The sequence below is a fragment of the Sceloporus undulatus genome, chromosome 2 (genome assembly GCF_019175285.1).
Source record: "Sceloporus undulatus isolate JIND9_A2432 ecotype Alabama chromosome 2, SceUnd_v1.1, whole genome shotgun sequence".
In the NCBI taxonomy this organism is placed as follows: Eukaryota; Metazoa; Chordata; class Lepidosauria; order Squamata; family Phrynosomatidae; genus Sceloporus; species Sceloporus undulatus.
Window position 1 is genome coordinate 71,480,616 of NC_056523.1, and position 21,378 is coordinate 71,501,993.

At 40.5% G+C, this 21,378-nt stretch overlaps 1 long non-coding RNA gene across 2 annotated transcripts; it reads right to left on the reverse strand.

The window, feature by feature from the left end:
• Positions 1-1,041: 1,041 nt before the first annotated feature.
• LOC121923564 lies at positions 1,042-17,289 on the reverse strand. 2 transcript variants are annotated; one of them, XR_006102397.1, is made up of 4 exons: positions 16,847-17,289; positions 2,607-2,800; positions 2,432-2,496; positions 1,042-1,176 (listed from the first exon to the last, which is right to left on the reverse strand). It is a non-coding gene; the product is annotated as an uncharacterized LOC121923564 (long non-coding RNA). The 2 variants fall into 2 exon arrangements; XR_006102398.1 differs by lacking the exon at positions 2,607-2,800.
• Positions 17,290-21,378: the final 4,089 nt, after the last annotated feature.

The following is a 21,378-nucleotide window of genomic DNA, read 5'->3' on the forward strand; positions in this document are numbered from 1 at the left end:
TACAAAATTCCAAAGAATATTTTATACACAGTTCTCTGTCATGGCAGTGGAAACCAAGGAAGCCATGAAATGTTCATCATGATGGCTGAAGGGCATATTGCATACTGGAATTCAATGGTACACACTTTTTATCACATGTTTGTGATAAAACTGCTACTGATTTCTTTAAAGGTTTCACTGACATGGAGTCTCTTAACTCTCTTACCAGGACTGTGGCTAGTAGGGAGTCTTCCCCATACATGTTCTCCATGGTCTGGAGGATGTTTACTTGTTGCCAATACTCTGTGCTTTCTTGAACATTTATATAGGAGTGTTGTATGTTGGTTTGCACTCAAAACTGAACAAACAAGAATCTGGTTATTGCCACAAGTATTCATGGCCATCACATCGGGATTGTTACCTGAAGCGGTTGATTCTCATAAGAAACCAACACTGCAGTTATCCAGGCATTACCATGGCCCCTACACAACAATTTGCTTTTTATGGGAAAGCAGCTGCAGCAGGAGAAGCAAGAATAAATGGTTAATTCCAAATGCTGAAAAAGACATAGCTGAAAAACCTTTGCCCATCTAGATGTTTTTGGAGTTCCAAATCCCAGAAGGCCAACCAGTAAAGACAGTGGTAATGGACTGTGGGAGTGCTACTAAAAATACCCAAAGAGCCAAAACTCAGCATTCCTGGGATAAGTAAATGAGAGCAGTGTATGGCAACAGCTTCTAGTAACTATCCATGGAGACAGCTGCCCTGATATTATGAATGTCACTAAAATGTCTGATAGCATTCCACTGTAGAAAACTCTCAGAGGTGAGCACTCTGTTGCAAATCCCCAGCGTATTGCACGGCTTCAATCCCTATATGAAATTACTGATATAATCACATAGGAATAAAAAGCCATAAAAGACAGTGGGACAAATGGCATACTGGTAATATCAGTCAGCACATGGGCCACTCAAAAGAAACCATATGAATTATTCTTTGTTGTTTCCTTCCCTCCCTCTTTCCGACCCCCAACCATGGTAGGTATCCATCCACAACCTTTATTTTCATTCATCAGCATACATGTGGGATGGGCAAGCAGATTTCATACTTCCAGAATCTCCTTGGGCTTTAATGAAAGCCACAGGTTTCATCAGGTGAAGTCAGATGCAAAAGAGTGTCTCAAGTGCAGAAATACACCTAGTAGAATTAAAGAAAAGGATACCATTTAGCACATAGTTTAAGCCAAGCTACTCATTTTTTTTATCAATGACTTCAATTATAGAATAGAGGCTGTGCTAATCAAATCTGCGACAATACTAAATTAGCAGGGGTAGCTAATACCCCAGAAGATTCAAAATGGCTAACATCTATCCTGGAAAGTTCTGTTCCTAACCACCATCACCACAGCACAGAGTTTTGGATGTGGGAGTGCTCTCAGCACGCAAGGAGCTGTATATTTTCAGAACTTGGTTATGAAAATGCTGTGTGTTGTTGTTGAACCACAGCATTCCATGGTTCACCCTGATCTTTGTTCCCAGGGTCAACTTGACTTTTAACAGAATCCAGGAGGTCATCCTTCCATCTTTTTGGCTGTCGCCATCAAAGGAGTTGCCAATGCTCCAAGGATAAGGTCTCCAACTCCATCCTGAGTAGATGGTTCAGGTAATGCATTGCTGCATGTTATGAGAGACTCTGGGGATTTCTTCACTAAAAGAGCTACTACTACAATAGCTTTCTCCACCAATGCCCTCTTAGCAGAAATCTGCAGGGCAGCTACCTGGAAGTCATCCTTCACATTCATCAAACATTATAAACTGGATAGTTTTGACTCTGCAGAAGCTACCTTTGATAGGAATCTCCTGTAACAGGTGGTCAACCCTTAGGTCATCAGGTTGACAGTACCACCCACTCTAATCAAGGAAGCTCTGGTAAATTCCAAGTTACAAGAGGTTCCTCCCTTATCTGCTGGGGAAAAAACAATGATTGCTACTGGTAACATATCTGATTTCAGCAGATAAGGGTCAAATCTTGACCCACTCAAAAGGGTGCTGGTTTTGAACTCTACCTAGTTCTCCCCTGTGGGAACATGTTAGACTTCTTGATGTTGCCACTCTGGCTAGTTCCATGTGTTTGCAGTGTGAATAAATTGTTTACTTTCCTGCTGGAGCATTTGTCTCTTTGGCTGTATTAGCAACTGGCCTTCTGGGGTTAGCTCCCCCAAGTGGAGACACCAGAAAGTCTTTTCTTTTTCTTGCTTATCTGGAGCATAACCCAAGCTATAAGAGGCCCATCCCTTATCTGCTGGAAACAAACATATGCATCCCCACTCCCCAACTTTCCACAGTTGCCCACCTCTGTTGATGAATAAATGACAATGTGGTGTGACCAGGAGACCTGATGGTAAAACACGCATCATGAACATGTGGCACAGGTTGTTTCAAAATACTACTACCTCTAAGTCCATGAAACCCTATCTTCTGCATGATGCCTATGATGCAACCAGAGTGAGATGCTTTGCTGAAAGGAAAGCAAAAGGATCAGATTAAATAATACGAAAATCAACCCTCTTCCATACAACTGGAGTCAGATAATAGTTAAACTGTTTTGTTTTAAATTAAATCACTCACCATTATCTTTCTTGCTTCCATATATATGCATATTTTTTATGTGTGCTACATGTGGCTTCTGAATGGTGCACTGCATGGTACTGTTTCATGAGAAGTAACTCTCTAAGGTAAGCCACAGCCCTTTGTTGGAAGATCCGAGCAACACAGCTGATGACCAGGGCTTTTGGGGGAGGTCTTTCATTAATAAGGTCTCCCTACACCAAATAACAAGAACAAAAAACTCTTTGAAGAAGTAAAATAAAGGGAGGGAGTGAAAGGGTAATGCAAATGACTGCAATTCAACTCAAGATTTATGTGATTTTATTTGAAATCTCCTACTAAGCATCTCCTAATACTTAGCTATAGAAGTCTCATACTGACTTCAGCTTAGAGTGGTAATTTTCTTAGCATTATATAAAATGCTAGACAAAAGCAGTCAACGAATGTCCTGTCTGCCTTTCAGATATTCCACAAGGATGGTAAGGCAAACATATATATACATTTCTTAAAAAATAAAACAAAAATGCTTACTATTTTGAAAAAATTTAAATATCAGGAATATGGAATTTATCAGTTTTCTCAGCCATCCAACCGCATACCCCAAGCTGCCATTTTCTCCAGACATAAAAACATTTTTGTTATCACCACACAAAGAAATCTGAAAATGTTACTAGCTCTCACAAATTTTTCTAGCAAACACAAATTACCTGTGGCATATTAACAGTCTCAAAGGAACAAATAGATAGACTTTTATTCCAAAAATTGAAAAACAAACATTTTCCATTTATCATTCAGAGTATCTTATAGATGTCAAGCTCAAGAAAATGTTTTTTAAAAATACAGTCAGCTTATATTAATGACTATACAGTATCTAGCCCACATTCATACCCTATGAATTTCATTTTTCTCCCGCCCTCTATTTCTTTCTTGATAGTTCTAGAAATCCTTTAAAAAGAAAAAAAGAAGGGAGAGACAGAGAGAGAAAGGAATGTGTTTGGTTACCTTTGGGTCACATGATTGTAATTCTTATTTGCTAAATGGCTTTTTAAAAATATGATTGTCAACAAGGTTGCTTCAACATCATTTAATAGAAACATGCTAATTAAGTAGCATTAACCAGCAGACAAATGCATGCATTCAAGACTGAATTAGCACATATAAAGGGCTATTGGCAAAACACTTTTCTTTAGTTGTGCAAGCGAAAAACAATTATTTGTCAGCCATATTTGAATTTTATGTTCCATCCACCATTGGCTGTGTGCATTTTCACATATGAAAATGTTGAAGGCACACACATTTAGACAGTTCTAGATCGAGGCCTTTCATTTAAACAAAATGATAACAGCAAAATAATGGATGCAGGAAAATGGCAGCTGCTCCTGAATCTCCTGCTGAAATGGGACCTCTTCGTGCAGCTTGATGATAAGACCAGCCTGAGAGTTTGCCCCTTGTGACAAGAGCAGAATCAGTGTAGAGGACCTGCTTTAAGAAATCATCTACAGGCAGGGGAAGGGGGAAAAAAGCTGTCCATGCCCCCACCTCACACACCAGTGGAAATCTACAGAAAGAGAGCATCCCTGCTCTTCCCTCTCCTATCTACCCACTATGACAGGGTGAAAATGAGAGACCAATTTCCAATCACGCTAGTGGAGCGAGCTGTTCCAGCAAGCTGTCAGCGCCTGGTACACACTCATATCAGACTAAATCCCTTGGCAGCCCATTAGAAGCTGCTTCAGGCTGGCTGCAGGATATCTTGACAGGAAGCCAGACAACAGAGTGAACAAACATAGATATTCTGTTGTGAAGCTGTGTGTATGTGTGAGGAATGAAATCTGGGATCTATTATCTGTTAGAGCCCATTTGATGACTACTTACAGGGCTGCTGATTCTGGAAAAGAAGAACGTGGGAGGAGATTCCCAAGTGAACATAATGTTCATGCATGTATCCATGTGTGCATGCACACACAAAGGGTCTGAAAAATATAAACACACTTCTTTTCCCCTCCCTAATTAGAAAGCAGGTGTCTCATTAGTAGAATCAGAAAGAGCAAGCCATTTCCTCCCTCTTGGGCTTATTGAGGCCCTTTGTTGGGACTCTCAGTGGCCTTTCTGAAGAGGAAGCAGCCATGCACCCACTTTTTTCAGGAGGGAAAAAAATAGCAGTATTTACACCAATGTCTTCTTCAGCAAGTGCAAAAAGTATGTAAGTAATGCCTAAGTACATGCATCTTTAAACACATGCACACCTATGCCTAGCAAACATGGGCTGCAGTCCAACATCCCTTCAGCACAAATTAAATATCTGTGTGCTGAGATACGCTGCACCAGCACTAAGCAATCACCACTTAGAACAGCAACATTGTGCAACACATGTCAATGACTAGGTGCCATTGTGCAATGTACAATACAGAACCGCAATGCACAATATGTTGCTGTATGCACATCTTCCTTTCCGCTATTGTCACCAGAATATATCCATTATGCTAAGGCAAATAATTTGCCTGACATGTGTAGTGTGACTTATGCATTTGTATGTCACAAAGTCAAAATCTGTGCTGTTACCTCCCTAGCCACCCACTTTCACTGACAATGTACCTGATATGTACTTAGTTCAAAGACACTGATACATATCTAGTTCAAAGCTTCATGCTGTTGTTGTTGTTGTGTGCCTTCAAGTAATTTTTGACTTATGGTGATCCTAAGGCAAACCTGTCATGGGGTTTTCTGGGGATGAGAGTGTGTGACTTGCCCAAGGTCACTCAGTGGGTTTCCATGGCTGAGAGAGGAATCAAACACCGATTTCCAAAGTCACAGTCCAACACTCAGACCACTACACCACACTGGCTCTTCATGCTGAGATACAGTACTGTATTTTTCATAATGAGCCTTAATGAGGAGTGTTTGTGGATGCTAAGCAACCCTTGGAAGTGTAGTGTTAAATATGGAAAGAGGAAAGGAATTCCCTAGAACTCCTGCATCCTAGTGGATGGGGTCATAGTTAACCTATATCTTCTCTGTAGGTTAAGTCACACTGAAATGAGCCAGGGTTGTGTAATACCATTTGTACTCTTGCACAAGTCCCACTTCTGTGTCCCAAAGGGAGCCTGACAAACTCCTGGAAGACTGTGCCCTGAAATTGGCATAGTGATGAGCCAGGATTTTCTCTCTCACACAAGATTCAATATATTAAGTAGTTTAGTCTGTTCTTCAGAGGATAAGGCAGCAACAAGGGGGCACAATTATATGATGATAGAAAGACCTGCACCACTTTGGAATACAGATATAATTTTTATAGGGATAAACCCTTACCATCTTAAAAAGCAAAAACAGCACTTTGGTGTAAGGAGAAAATTAATATAGCAAAAAGAATATTGAATTAGAGCCCCTGAACCTGCAATGTTTGTTTTATGTGCAGGAAGGGTTTTCCCCTCCAAATTACACAGGGTTTATATGTGTGCGTATGTGTGTGTGTATAGCATCCCACACCTGTAGTCTAAAACAGTACCATATATGGTACCGTGTCAGGATTCCATCTCCTCTTTTTACTTGCATGTGTAGACTAGGTCTTTGGTCACTTCCAAAGAAGGGTCAGACTGTGATTCATAGAGTGTATAAAGTATGCAATGCCTGCATATCATAATGGCCTTGAGTAACATAGGCTATTACTACTGTCAAAAAGATCATAATGGTTTTAGTGCATGCATGGTGGGGGGAGATGCTAAAATAATCAAGTCTTTCAGATCCCAGGAAAAAATAACAGTAGCATAATTCTATGAAGCTACTGTTAAAAATCTTAAAGATGCAATGTTGCAGCCTCAAAAGCAAGGCAAAAGTGTTTTAATGCTACCTGTTATTTCTGAATAAACATGAACAAAATATTCTGCTCTGTACACAAAACAAGTATCAGTCTCCTCTCTCCCCTCTTTTTCTGGTTTTTAGCAACTCCATAGAAAATGCAAGTAAAATATCCTCATGCAAAAATGACTCCTTGCAGTAGAAGTAAATTGTTCATGGTAGTGTTGGGTCTGGGTGCTCCAAAAATGTCCTTCCCTTTTATTAACCCAGAGACCTATTTGCTTTGCAGCCCTTAAGCCCTAGGAGACATCCCTTATTCCCATGCAAACCAATCTACAGCATACCTAGACTGTACAGGAAATGTTACATGCTTTATTTAGAATTTTATTCCCATCACTCTAAAAGGAGCAGGTCACCTTACACAGCATTTTTGGGTGATCCAAGTGCTTTGCATACATTATCTAGTTGTAATCCTTATTCTAACTCTGTGAAGGAAGGCACCATTGTGAAGTTGAAGGCTTTCATGGCCGGCATTCATATTTTTTTGTGGTTTTTTTGGGCTATGTGGCCATGTTCTAGAAGAGTTTCTACCTGACGTTTTGCCAGCATCTCTGGCTGGCATCAGAAATGCCAGCCACAGATGCTGGCAAATTTCAGGAAGAAACTCTTCTAGAACATGGCCACATAGCCCAAAAAACCCACAAAAAACTATGAAGGCACTATTGTTTACACTTCATATGGTCAGGGATACTGAAGCTGAGAAACAGTGGCTTGCCTTCTCCACAAAGAGGGTTATTTGCACGCAAGGCTTGAACCAAGAGCTTCTCAAATTGCCACGTCAGTGTACCTCCTGGTGAGGTACTTTGAATTCTCTGCTAAAGAGATCTAGTACTGTAGTTCATGGGGATGAACTAGAGCAGTGCTTCCCAAACTGATGGATTGTGGACTGTCCTGGTCCCAAAGCCATCTGCTGTCAATCCGTATAAAGCTTCCATAACAGAATGAACCAACTCTGGACAATGGGTGCTAGTATAATACTGGTCTTTGAAAAAACATTGGAGAAAAAAGTTCTAGTCCCCAACATCAGATAATTTAAAAAGCTTTGGACTAAAGCTCTTTAGCAGAGATGCCTAATTATCTTATCTACAAATTCCAGAAGATAGAGCATGATATCACAGAGGTAACAAAAGCTAGAGGCCAGCCACAGATGTTAGTGAAACGTCAGGAAGAAACTTTTCTGGAACATGGCCACACACCCCGAAAAACCCACAAAAAACTATGGATGCCGGCCATGAAAGCCTTCGACTTTACAAAAGCTAGAGGCCAACAGATGGCAGTTATGGCTCTGAAACACACAAGGAGTACAGCTTGCAAGGAGAAAAGTGTCAATTTGACACAATGACTTTTCAGACTTTAACTACACTCAAGAGTTTGTTTATAACAAATTTAATGTGTCCCTAATGTGCTAGCTTGCTTGCTAGCTTGAAAGGTTGAAGACAGTGAAACTCTGTGGACTTATTGCAACCCTTTCATGTCTCTCAACCAATTGCTCTGGCTTGCACTCAATCCACTCCTGAAGCAGGAGGTGTCTGTGTGTGTTGGGCGGGGCAGAGACGTACTTAGAGAAGAGGAAAATATTTCCCCAACAGTCCCATTTCTTTCTGCAGAGCAATAAAGCAGGAGGAGGCAGTCAGGGAGAGCCTTGCCAAACTTCCCTTTGAAGAGAAGTCTTAAAATTCCAAGCAGCATTCATTTCAAAGGTACATCAAAGACACTAGGAGTCCAGGTGCAGGCAGAAGGCCCCACACACAGGCTGGCTACTGATGATGTTTGAACTGCTGGAAACTGAGGGTGGGACTGGACATCTCCCTACAAAAATATATGGGGTTGGCATCAAAAAGAGCAACCATGTTATCTGTAATATGATATGACATCACCATCATAGCCATTCTGCTCTCATTGATGTGAAAGGTCTGGAGAGAGGTCAGGGAAATAACAGATCATGATGATCTATTGCTTCATGGTCCCATTGACCTCCAATTATTACACTGTTACCTAATACTGTATAGAGCACTGAATGGAAGGAGCATATTTTCAGTACCTTTGTGAGTTGAGTAACATATGTTACTGTTTCAATATGGAATTTAGCCTGTAAAGTGGTAGCCCAGCACTCAAAGCACTATGTCATGCTGGTTCAGAGACGATAGTACAGTACTTGGTAATATGGAGGGCAATAGAAAAAGAGGAAGACTGCACACTAGATAGATAGATTCAATCATGGAAGCCATGGGCCTGAGACTGTAAGACCTGAAAAGGTGGTTGAGGGTGACTTAGATGACTCTCATTCATAGGGCCGCCACTGGTTGAAGTTGACTCAAGGGCAGTTAACAAATACTAATTTAAGGAGTATACTATGTGAAAAAAAAATAAAAAGGTTTTTTTAAAAAAGAAATAGTAGTAATTGTCTTGGGTTTTATTTGATGACTTGAAAAAAAAAAGGATCACAATGGCATAAGGTGTCCCAAACAGAGTCTTCCCCCATCTCTCTACACATAACTACTTCTTTCCTTGGATCTCATCCTTCACCACTCTCACTGCCTATCAGTTCTTTACACCAAGATAATTTGTCCTCCAGATGTTATTGGATTGTAACTCCCAGCTACCTTAACCAGCTTAGTTAATAGTAATGAAGGCATTGGAGTTCTCTAAAATCTAGTGGGTTACTTATTCCTCACTGTTCTGGCCTAAGCACTTTTTTCTATTATTGCTTTTAAACACCCGTAAATATTGGAATTAAATACATTCAAGAAAGTGAGTAGTAAAAGTTTCCTTCATTTTTTGTATCATTCCATTGCAAATATTATCTCTTTTTCTACATACATACATGCACGGAATTATTAATCTCTCTCTGTATGAACATGCACATGAGTATTAATGGATAATAATAACAGAAGGTGCTCCCAGCAAAAAGATGTCCTTGTGCTGCAGTTCCACAAGAGCCAGGTGAAAAGAGGAGGAAGCTCTATTATTGTTTTCTATTCAAAATTCAACTCTCATATGCACTTGACTTTGGATCCATGTGTGTTATGATACATCAAAAAAATGTGTTTACAGCCATCCTTGGAGGTCTTCAAGCAGAGGCTGGATGGCCATCTGTCGGGGATGCTTTGATTGTCATTTCCTGCATGGCGGGGGGTTGGACTGGATGGCCCCTGTGGTCTCTTCCAACTCTATGATTCTATGATTCTATGATCCATATTAATGCATTTACCTGTCAGGAAAAAAGTGAGGAATGTCCTGCATGCCAACAAAAGAGATGTGACCTTGTGACATAGAAAACTTCTTTATGCATCAACAGTTTGTTAGGTCAAACTAAAACATAGGTTTCACCACTGGTTTCTAGTGGTTTGTTTTAAAAAAAATTCACCATACAAAAAGCAAAACTGAAGCATCCAGGAAATGACATGAAAACAACAAAACTTCCCAGATGGAGGTTATGAGTCAAATTATCAATAGTGCACCACTGGGATAAAATTAAAACCTTAAAAGACAACAGGTTCAAGTGGGTCCATTGTAGCTAGCTTCCCTCTGCACAGACTTCAGGTCAGGGTTTAATTTTTCCCATGTCTAACAGAAAAAAAGGCTGAGAAAATCTTGGAATAAAATTAACCTATCATGCTTGAATCTGCCAAAGCACAAATACCAAGAAGCCAGCATGGCATAGTGGTTTGAGTGTTTGGCTAGAACTCTGGGAGACCAGGTTTCAAATTCCTGCTCAGCAGTGGAAACCCATTGGGTGACCTTGAACAAGTCACACTCTCAGCATGAGAGGAATGCAATGACAAATCCCTCTCTGAACAAATCTTGCTAAGAAAACCCTATGATAATTCACCTTAGGGTTGCTATTAATTGGAAATGACTTTAAGGCACACACGATGATGAAATTCATCATAATTTATACTTACAGAAGAATGCAAAGGATTGCACCAAAGATAGAACAGTTTTGAGAGACAAGCATTAAGGAGTCCTGGGACAGAAAATATACAACCATCCTCAGCGAGATAAGCTGAGATTTTTAGGAAGGTGCTTCCCATGTTGTTAAATTACGATACAGATATAAAGAAAGAATCATGCTATCCTATCTGCCACTTGTCATCAGAGCCACTTACTCTACAAGATAACAGAGCAGGGGTTACCAAGCTAGTAACAATTACAAGTGTGAGGCAGTATCTCACTATTATAAAACTGAAGCTTGGGAAAGCCCTGGGAATGGATACACTACCAGAAGAATCATTAAATGAAACACTGACTGCAGTGCTAAATTAATATGTATGCATATTATGGTATGCATAATTTACAAAATATTAGACTGACACATGAAAAGAATCAGGGATGAAACAAAGTTTAATCCTCAAGACCCTGAACTGGTATGAGCACTGTATACTTTAATTATAATCTTGTTGGAAGCACTAATTATTTATCCTGGCACTTCACAAGACCAAAAGCATACCATCCGGAATCTAGATGATTAAGATTTTAGATAATACAAGATTGTGTGGAACAATCCAAATGGAACTTCCTCCCAATATATCTGCATTTGAAGGAAAGCATCTAACTGAAGATCACATCAAAACAAGCAGGAGACATTGGGGACAAGCATCAGAGCTGCTGGAGAGTTACTGCTAAAAGTAAATAACTGAAGTTGCAGTTTCATAGCACAAACGGGAGTACAGTATTTAGTTTGGTGAGGTAACTTGACCCACTGACTCAGTTATTGAAAGATTAATCAACACAAAAGTAAATGGACTGTTTGTCAATGAGCCTATGTCCTTTCATGGATGGTGATTAGCAATGGGATTTAGGCCCCAGTTTTACTTACATTTCTTGGATTTAACTCACATCTTCTGCAGTTTAAATGAGACTAACAGACTAGATATTCACGTCATGGATGCAGTTCCATCATTACTCTTGAGGACATGATTGAACAGGAAAAGCAGCTATATCATACTTTCCTTTATTACAATGGGTCCTTAATATCTGTTGGGGTTTGGTTTCAGGACCCCCTGTGGATACCAAAATCCATGGATGCTCAAGTCCCACTAAATACATTGGCATAGAAAAATGGTGTCCCTTAAATAAAAGATTTGCTTCTTGAAATTTACAATATATTTTTAACATTTTCAAGCTGTGGATGATTGAATCTGTGGATAAAGAATCTGTAGATTGGGAGGGGGGGTCAAATGTATGAATTTTTAAAGTTCACCAGCCATGGTTTTTACATTGCAGTCCCCATTTTTGTTTGGAGCATCTATTTGTGCCATATTTTTGAGTAACCAGGTTTGATAATTGTTGTGATCCATTAGGCTTAATTACAGCATTATTTTTCGACTGAAAAAATCAGCAAGGGAATGAAAAGAACAAGTCAGATTGCGGTATTATGGAAGTGGGGAGTTGATTACAAGAAAAGATAGACTGGAATAGGGAAGGGATATTAGATCTGTAAAAACCAGAACATTATTATGGTGTGATGCTGTTGCATTAATCCCCATGAGGTGTCTGCCTTAGAATGGTATAGGCAGTAGTTTGGATGGGAAGTCAGTGAACCTTTAGAAAAAGCATGCTATGATTTTACTGAGAGAAAAGTATTATATAAATGCTTGATTAGTGTTATTAACCAGGGTTAGGTACAAGAATAGGTATTAGCAATAATTGCATCACTGCAGGTTTAAGAGACCTGTGTGACATTTGCTCTATACTTTCAAGCTGTTTCCCAGTGCTATTCAGTTGCTGAGAGCCCAATTTGTGTAGTGACTTCACAATTACAGGAAACATAGCAGAAGGCTGGTGAGAGAGAAGTGTTGTTTTCTATGCCAGATGCTAAAATACAGAAAGTGAGGACTGCACTTCTTCATTTGACAAGCATTTTAAAATGGAGTTCTGCTGCCTAAGGGAAATAACTTCTCACAGCTTGTGAGGGATGGAATGAGAAACGAAAACAATCTGTGTTCTGGCAGCAGGGACACAGTAAGGTACAAAATTATCTGAAGTCACATTTCTAGACAGCAAATGCCAGGCCTAAAACTGCCCACCTGTGTTGCTCCATTTAGCCAGATCTAGTCTTGAGAAGGCAGAGTGGCTGTTCCCTTTTTGTTGTGTTTAAACACTTAAAAAAACAGAGCCATTGTGCACCAAATGTGCCATTGACTAGTGTCACCTGCAGTGCACTGTATACTTGTGTTCACACTGAAGACAGGAGCAATTAGCAGTGGTGTCATTCAGCTGGTTCACACCAGTTTGTCTAAACCGGGTGTTAAAATAGTTAACAGACATGGAAACTGGGGAGGTTAATAGAGGAGTGAAGAATAGGGGAAAGAGGAGGATGAAGACACCAGAGTGAACAAGGAGGAAGGAGAGCCGAGAGGGTTATATTAGAGGGAATCCTTCAGAGCCATGAAGGAGAGCTGGGGCTGTCAACATGCAGAGCACCCCACCATCCAGCACCATTCCTTGCTTGCTGTTGAGAGGCTGAAGGGAACATCAGCCAGACATAGAGCGGAGGGAGCAACCTTGCTAGCTCCTGGGATGCTGGCAAGGAGGCAGCATGTATCCCAGGAGACTGGCCAGACACACTTACAAATATACGCAAAAAAATCAGAACTGGTTGATGACACCACTGGCAGTCATTGCTCAGCAGTCCCACAATATAAACACAAGCCACCTCTTATCAAGCATGCTAGTTGAGATTAAATGGATGTGACAGATGTTGGCTTATCTTCTGAGGTCCATGGGGTGTGTTTATACCTAAATATACATTTCTCTGTCTACATCACTATGAGCTAACAGATTTCTTCATCCATTACACATGTGAGGGCTTCCATGCATAGTAAAGTTCATTGGGGTCATACTCGTGGGTTCTGCCCCCATTATCATGCCAGTCTGTATACGTTACTGAAACCTATGGACATTGCTTTCCCCAGGAAACTTTGATCAAGGTTCCAGCTTTAGAAGAAAGTCTGGGCACAGAGGCCATCTCTGGGTTGGACATCCAAGCCTAATGTGTAGATATCTGGATCTGGACTGAGGAGGAGGAGATTCTGGAAGCCACTGGCATAGCCCCAGTGCCCCTTTCCACATGTGGCAATGTGGACATGTATCATGGATAAAAGGAGCTAATGATTATTTTACTATGATTTATATGCTTCTCAGCAAACTCACAGGCTTTATTACGTAAAGCCTGTGAGTTTGCTGATGTAGAAATATTTTTGAGATTAAATACGTAAAATTCAGCCTCTGGTTCTGAGCACACACTACTAAAAGCAATTTTCATATGATTCTTAGACTGTTCTTCATGAAAGCTTCAAGGGGCTTTACAAGAGAGAGAGAGAGAGAGAGAGAGAGAGCGAGAGGAGAAGGAGGAAGAGGAGGAAAAGAAGAAGGAATAAGAAGAGACGTAGGAGGAAGAGAAATAAGAAGAAAAGGAAGAGGAGGACGAGGAGAACAACAACAACAACAACAGAGGAGGGGGATGATTAAACTAGAAAAATCAAATAAGAATCCCACTGAAGTCAGTGAGTTATCTTTAACAACATCTCAGTAAACTGATTGCTCGGAGCTCTGAGGATTTTTTTGATTACAGGAGGGAAAAGAGATGGGAATATTACATTTGTTGTTTGCAGAGCTGTGAATTCAGGTAACTGAGAGCAACAGCCAGAATAAAGGCAACCCATTAAATTCTGAAAAATCTGATAGAAGAATCCAAGAGAATTGGAGACTGATTGAAGGAGAAAATTAAAGAGTGAACAGCAAAAAGCCAGCCAGCCAGCCAGCCAGCCCACAAAGTTCACAGAGTATAAGGAGGCTGCTTTTACCAGCAAGGCTGAAAGGGAGAAGCAAAGATGAATAATACATTGCAGAAACTGAATCACTAACCCTGTGTTAAACAGAAGGTCCCTCAATGAGACCAGAGTTACAGCACACCATATATATTCTTCAGTGCCTCATATTCAAACACACAGTATGACAGTAAAACATCTTACCTAGGCATTTGCAAAAACCAGACTACTAGTACAGCATTGATTTGAGGAAAGCTTGCTTACAACAATATCTACTGAAACAGGAAGTAAAAAGAAAAATGGGGACAATGATTTGGAATTTTGGAGTCACCTTGTTAAAAAGTCCAGAAAATGAGATATTGCTGTTGTATGCCTTCAAGCCATTTCCATCTTATGGTGACAAGAAGGCAAACCTATCATGGCAAAAAATTTTCAGAGGGTTTTTTCTGTACTGCCTTCTTTTGAGGCTGGGAGAATGTGACTTGGTCAAGGCCATCCAGTGGCTTTCCATGGCCAAGTGGGGATCTGAATCCTGGTCTCTCTGACTCTCTGTTTCAACACACAAACCACTACACTAATCTGGCTTTCTGGTGAAGGTAAATGAGGCAAAGAATGTAAATATGTTTTGAAACTTGATGCAATGTCTTTTCTAACTTTTATGAATCTGTAGGGAGTAGAAATAAACTGTTATCTCACTCTTTGCCAAAGTTTTGATGCCCAAAAACAACCACTAATGGCATCACAGTAAGAAGGTCCGTATGTTGTGCCAGACCCGAACCGCTCATTGATCTTTGGCACTTTGCAGTCTAATTATACAGAAGACAGATAGTCAGTTTTTTAAACCACTATGACGGCTAGTGTTCAGTGATGATTGCTGAAGGAACAGAGGCTAGTCCTGAGTTTCCACATGAACAACCTCTGCAGAATTATTTTCCCATTTGTCACAAGAAGCCAGAAAAATATCAGCATGGCTGTGTATTAAACGGATAAGAACGCTTTCAGGATTTTACAGGGCAGCTTTATGGAGAACAATTCTGATGTCTATTCAGAAGTTGGGCCCACTGGGAAACAATGGAATTGCAGTCCAAGACAATGGTCTTAATCACAGAATTGTATGGCTTCTGCCTGCCTGCCTGCCTTCTTTTGTTTCTCCCCCCCCCCCCCCTTTCAGCATGAGTTTTGGTAGACCACAGCTCACTCAGAATCATGGAATATTAACAATTATATTCTATGCATCTATGGAAGTGGGCTATAATCCACGAGAACTCACGGTGGAATAAAATAGTCTTCAAAGTCCTACATAATGCATTGTTGTCTTAGCCTCAATGGATTAAGACAGCTACCCATGCTGAGGAATCTTAAACACACTAAGCAGTGAATTTAGCTGAACACACTTCTAAATAAACAAAGAGGCAAAACATATGGGCAGAAAGAAGTGGTTTCCAGCCATTTTGAATGCATGCCGCTTAGACGATGCATGCCACACTCTGGTCCTTTTGACCAAAGCAAAAAGGAACTCGAATAATCTGACTCCTGTTGGCTCCTGAGTGCATGGCCTGCCTTGAGAGCGGGCCGTACAGTCAGCAGGGTTTGGACGCACTTCTGGTCGGAGTGGACTCAGGCTGCTGTTTCCCACCTGAATGCTCTGGCCCATACTTATTAGGATTGCACTGTCAAGGATGTATTTTCCACTTGATTACGATGAAAAGGATGCTGGTCTATGGGATACTCTAACAGTCCTCTGAAAGGGTACTTCCTCTTGCAACCTAGTCTATGCCGTAACTAATCAAAGTAGTGGTCCATGCACTACATGCTATTGGCTGCTGGTCCACACTGAGTTTTGAGGGGTTAAGTTGAGCAACAGCTGTAGCCAATGGCCACAAATATGATGCCAGTCCCTTGCATATTGGGAAAAACCCTGCCAGTTCCCTCACATCATATCTATGTTACCCATCTAATGTGAATAAAATTACTTAAACACACATGTCTGCAATGTTAGGGGCTCTGCAGACTTCCCTTAAGGGGCGGGGGGAGGTCTCCCCTTTCCTGGCCAGATTGGGGCCATGGCAACCTCATGCCATGGCCCCGATCTGGCATTTGGAGAGTGTAAAAAGGAGCCACAAAAAGTGCCCCTATATGGCGCCCCTTTGGCACTGCATCATCTGGAAACAGTGCTGGAGGCAAGCCATGATGCCACATGCCGTCTGGAGCAGTGTGCGGCATGAACACGCCTTTGGGGCAGAGTCAGGGCATCTGTTGTCAGGATGCTGCACCCTGACTCCGCCCACAGGCTGGTCTTTCGGGCCGGTCTGTATGGGGCCTTAGTGACCCTTTCCTAGGTAGAAAGTGTGTGTGTGGTGTGTGTGCGTATTTGCAATTTTGCTAAAAAGATGGAGTTCCCAGTTTAGTGCTGAGAACCTTACAGAAAGCTCCAAGTAGGAACTAAAGTCATGACACTAAGAGCTTTGGAAGGTATAAGTGCAGAGAGGCTTCTTTACAAATGCATATTGTTCTCATTAGATTGGAATAAAGGCAAATACTAATGTAGTGATTATAAGCTGGCTATTTGCCATAATTAATTTAATGTAAATGTAATTAATAGCTAAGGAAAAAGTAGAAACAAAAAACAATTACCCAGGAAACTAGAAGTGTTCTTCCTGTCCTGTGTTGCCACTGTTGTTGTTTCTCCTCTGCTGCTGCTCTGATAATGAAGATGAGGATAATTTCTTCAAATGAATTCAAGGTGGTATATATGGCTCTCCTCTTCCTCCTTCCATTATCCTACAACAACCCTGTAAGGTAAATCAGGATATCTGAGATTGACTGGCACAAGACCCTATAATGCATTTCATGGCACAATTGAGACTTGAGCCTGGATCTGCCCAGTTCCAATCCAATATTATAATCACTGCACCACACTGTAGCATAAACCAAGTTATTTTTTTCCAAAAGGACAAAACTCCCTTGTGATCTTAAGAGCATAAGAAAAAGAAAGAATAAGAGAGAAATAAATTAAGGAGCAAGGCAAACAATAAAACAATTTCTACACTGAGAAACCATGAGGACTCCTCATCTGTGTCAGAATTTGCCAAAGGTGGTTGTGAAAAGCCCTGGGAGCTCAATTTTTCTCCGTTCATTTGCACTGAAAGTAAATGATACATGGAAATTATCCCATCTCTGCAGACCAGAAAAGGTCAAAAACTAGATATTAAAAAGCGCAGTCTAACTAATCACTGGGGTGCTCAGAAGAGGCAATCTTGGTGGCAATGCATACTCCCAATGTCTATTTTTTATGTGTAGCAGGCTACTGCCCTTTGGAACTCCTTATGCTAATATTAGTCACTCACCAATAGCTTTGTATTTTAGGCTTAAGACATATATGTGTACTGCATTCCTGACAGTGAAAGTCAGAGATGTGTACTGATTTTATCAATTATGTGATTATTCCATTTTATTGTGTATTTTTATGACTGCAATTTTTAAAATGTTGTACACTGGTGTGGTTTCTTTGTGTTCAATGGTATATACATTCATACCAATAAAATGATGAAGAAATAACCAGCAATCAAGAAAGTGATTCGTGATCAAAGAAAGAAAAAAAGACGAAATGAACTAGTAAAGTAAGCTGTTCAAATCCACTAATATAATTCCCACTGTTGCATCAGAGAGCAAGAGAGACAATGTGATTTCTGCCACGTTTCTGCTCTTCCCTTTGCTTCAGTAAGATAGCTAGCATTACACTTGGATAGAGTTTGACAGTTCTTGGTGCTGCAAAAATGTTCATGTAGATGCATGATAAGAAGAGAGGTCAATGAGACTGTTGAGTGCAAGGTCCTTTCCTGGCTTCCATCTTCCATCCTATCTGAATGCCAGAAGGGCAGCTGCAGTAATTTGTTGCAGCAAAAATAGTAGAAAGTCTTATGTCACCTTAAGAAGTGAGAATTTTAATTTAGCATTAAGCTCTTGTGGCCTTTTGCCCCACTCTTCATATTTGAAGGTCTTATATTCAAAAAGATTATTCATTCTCAAGGAATATCATTATTACTCACTTCCACTGCATAGATTAGTGGACAACTGAGGCCACCAAAGAATTTAAGACTATGGTTTTCATTATGTGTCCCCCTACTTCCTGAAAAGTACGGTACTTATTTTGAAAATGCAGGTGAAATTTCTATTTGCTTTGAAACTGCACAGAGTTAAAAATATATCTGCCTAAATAAATGTTGAACACCAAACTGTGAAACATCCTTACTCATGCCGATCACATGAGAACGCCCACTGGGATAACTCATTCCAAGTTACTCCTCAGCCAGGCAAAGCCTTCAAAGTCTAGTTGAAAGAAATATGCTAAGTTCTGAATTTAGATTTTAAGATGTGATCAATCATACAGTTGTCTCCTTGCTTCTTACATTCATTCCAGTTTCAGCAGGATGGTAGTAGTGGTGGTGTTGGAGGAGCAGCATTTGGTGGTTTCCACTAAATAAGCAACTACTGGCATTATCTGCACACTCATCCCAAAGTCACAAGTACAAAGCTTTATCTGAAGTCTTTTGGCTGTGTAATACAGCAAAAGACACATGTAAAAAGGAGTCTGACTATCAGCCCCTTACAATGATCTTCCCAAACCTGGTGGCCAGTGATGTACCCTGCTATTCTCATAATCCATTTGTCAGCATTGTTATCAAGCACATTCTGAAACCATCTCCAAGAAACATGACTCAAAAATATTTGCTTTGCCCATCGTGCTGGTGATGGGATTAGCCTCAGTCACCTTAGAGCCAAACAAATTGGGGAGGGGGGTGTCCTAGAAGAGTTTTCATACAGCATTTGAATAGTGCACTAGAATAAAAGTGGGATATAGAAAGTTGCCCCAAGAAGCTCCAGACAAGGCTGTTATAGTTTCTTATGCACATTTAATACTAAAACATGGAGAATAAGTAATCACCGACTATCTGCTATCTGGCTAAAAGCCTCAGGACATTCTCACAAGCACCTTACCAGAGACCTTAAAAGTCACATCTGAAGATTTCTCTTGTCAGTGCCTTGGAAAACAAATCTATACAACCCAATATGTACAGCTTGACTATGTTCCTACACAGACTGTTCAAAGCAAAACTGACTGACAGAATAACTAATGAGGAGGTCATAGAGTGGGCACAGCTATTGACAGCAATACATGAAGCACAGGAGACAAGATGGACATATTTGGGACATCTTTTATAAATGTCCAATAATAGCCTGCCTAAACTATGACTTTGTTTCTGGAAGAAAAAGCAGCTTTACTCTTCAAGAATAGGAACTGTTGGTTCAAAAAATAAAACTCCTAGCTGCCTGAGGTGCTTTTGCTCTCTCCTAAACTGCTTCTTTGGATTGTGACCCAGAGAAGGATAGCAAAATCACTTAAGATGTACAGTCTGTGTGCAATGCAAAAAGAAACAAATTAATAATACATTTGACTGTAAAAAGACCATGAAATACAAATTGCTGCTGGCATAATGTTTTGGGATATCCAGCTCATTCCTCATGCACCAGTTATATTTTCTTTCCCTTTTCCATTTTCTCCCCACTGTATCATTATTTTTTCATTCATTTCCTGTAGGGGATCCAAACAGAACTGGGCTATACGAATAAAGTCAAATGTGTGACAGGCTTTGGTGCAATTGCAACCCCCCTCACCCCCAATCTTGGTTGCTTACGCTATGGATTTAATCCCTCTGTATCACAGGTGCTTTTAGTCACAGAAAATGGAGCAGACATTATGGGTCCCTGCAACACAGAGGGCCCAAAATGACACTCAGAGAAAAAGGGATAATAACATCCCCTTTCAGGAAAACCAAACACTCCAGCATCTATGGTGCACAGCTCTGATGATCCAGATCCACTCACACCTTCTATGCCACCCTCACTTCCCAGAGATCCAGTATGGGACATTAAGGGGATGGTATGCATTTTGGCTGGAACTGGCTTGCAGATTGTTCTGTAAGCAACCATGTACCTTCCACCTGCTACTGAATGGTCGCTCACAATACCAGAGCTCATCCAGTGAAGCTTAATGGTGGCTGACAAGCAAAGGAATTATCTCTCCCCTCCACTCCCACCCAGAGCACACAGTGATTCTTTGCATTTTGCTGCTACAAGACATGGCAGTGCTCTCCAACTTGAATGACAAAGGGAGTTGACTAATTCATGGAAGAGAAGCCTATCAATGGCTACTAGTTATGATGAGTCTGTATTAACTCCAGTACCAAGGCAGCATGTTTCTGAATACTCATTGTTGGAGAACTGTGGCAGAGAGCTACTGCTCCTCTCCTGTTTGTGGACTTTCCAGAGGCATCTAGTTGAGACTAAAGACACTTCTGTCTGATATAGGGAAGACGATGATAGAACAGGTAGGTGTTTAGTCAGATACATTTTGCATTATGCTTGTAACCTACTTCTATTAGATTTGCAACCTAATATTCCTGCATCTATGTAGTTATATTCAATCCTGCCCTTCTGCCAGCAGTCCAAACATTGCTAGTGGAGCAGATTCCCCTTCCATCTTACCCCTATATGCCCCTACAAGGTGCTCCTGAGGCTTGGGGGATTCTTCAAAGTGAATTTGGGAAACACAATGGGGGGATGCTGGAGGGAGGAGAGCAAAGGGAGGTCTGCTCATACAGTATTTGATGAAACTCACAGTCATCTTCTGCATTACTGTACAAAGGGGGGGGGGGTTGGTTGCTTTGTCAGAGGGTTATTACATCTTTAAACAGATAAAGGTTTGAAAAGCAAAAGAACAGCTATCATAAGGAAAGAAACTGCACATCTTCCAGAGATATTTCATTTGTTGAGGAATGCGTAAAGACTATTTAGTCAGGGGAAGAGAAGAAGATCAACAACAGCTTCTATAGATCAAACGGTAGAGATTTTTAGAAGGTCAAGTATTTATCTGGTTTATAGGATTCATTACATTTTTAAAGCAAGAATGCCTACTTAATTTTTCAGTTTAGCTTTAATGATTGAAATGGCCTATATTAAAAGCTTGCTTTGAAGTGTACAAATTAACATACAAATTTATGTAACTTGGCACTTGAGAATTCTAGCATTTTAATCAAACTATAAATGAAGCAGAAAAATCCAGATAGACTGTGTTGGACAATATCTACTTACATCTTACGATTTAC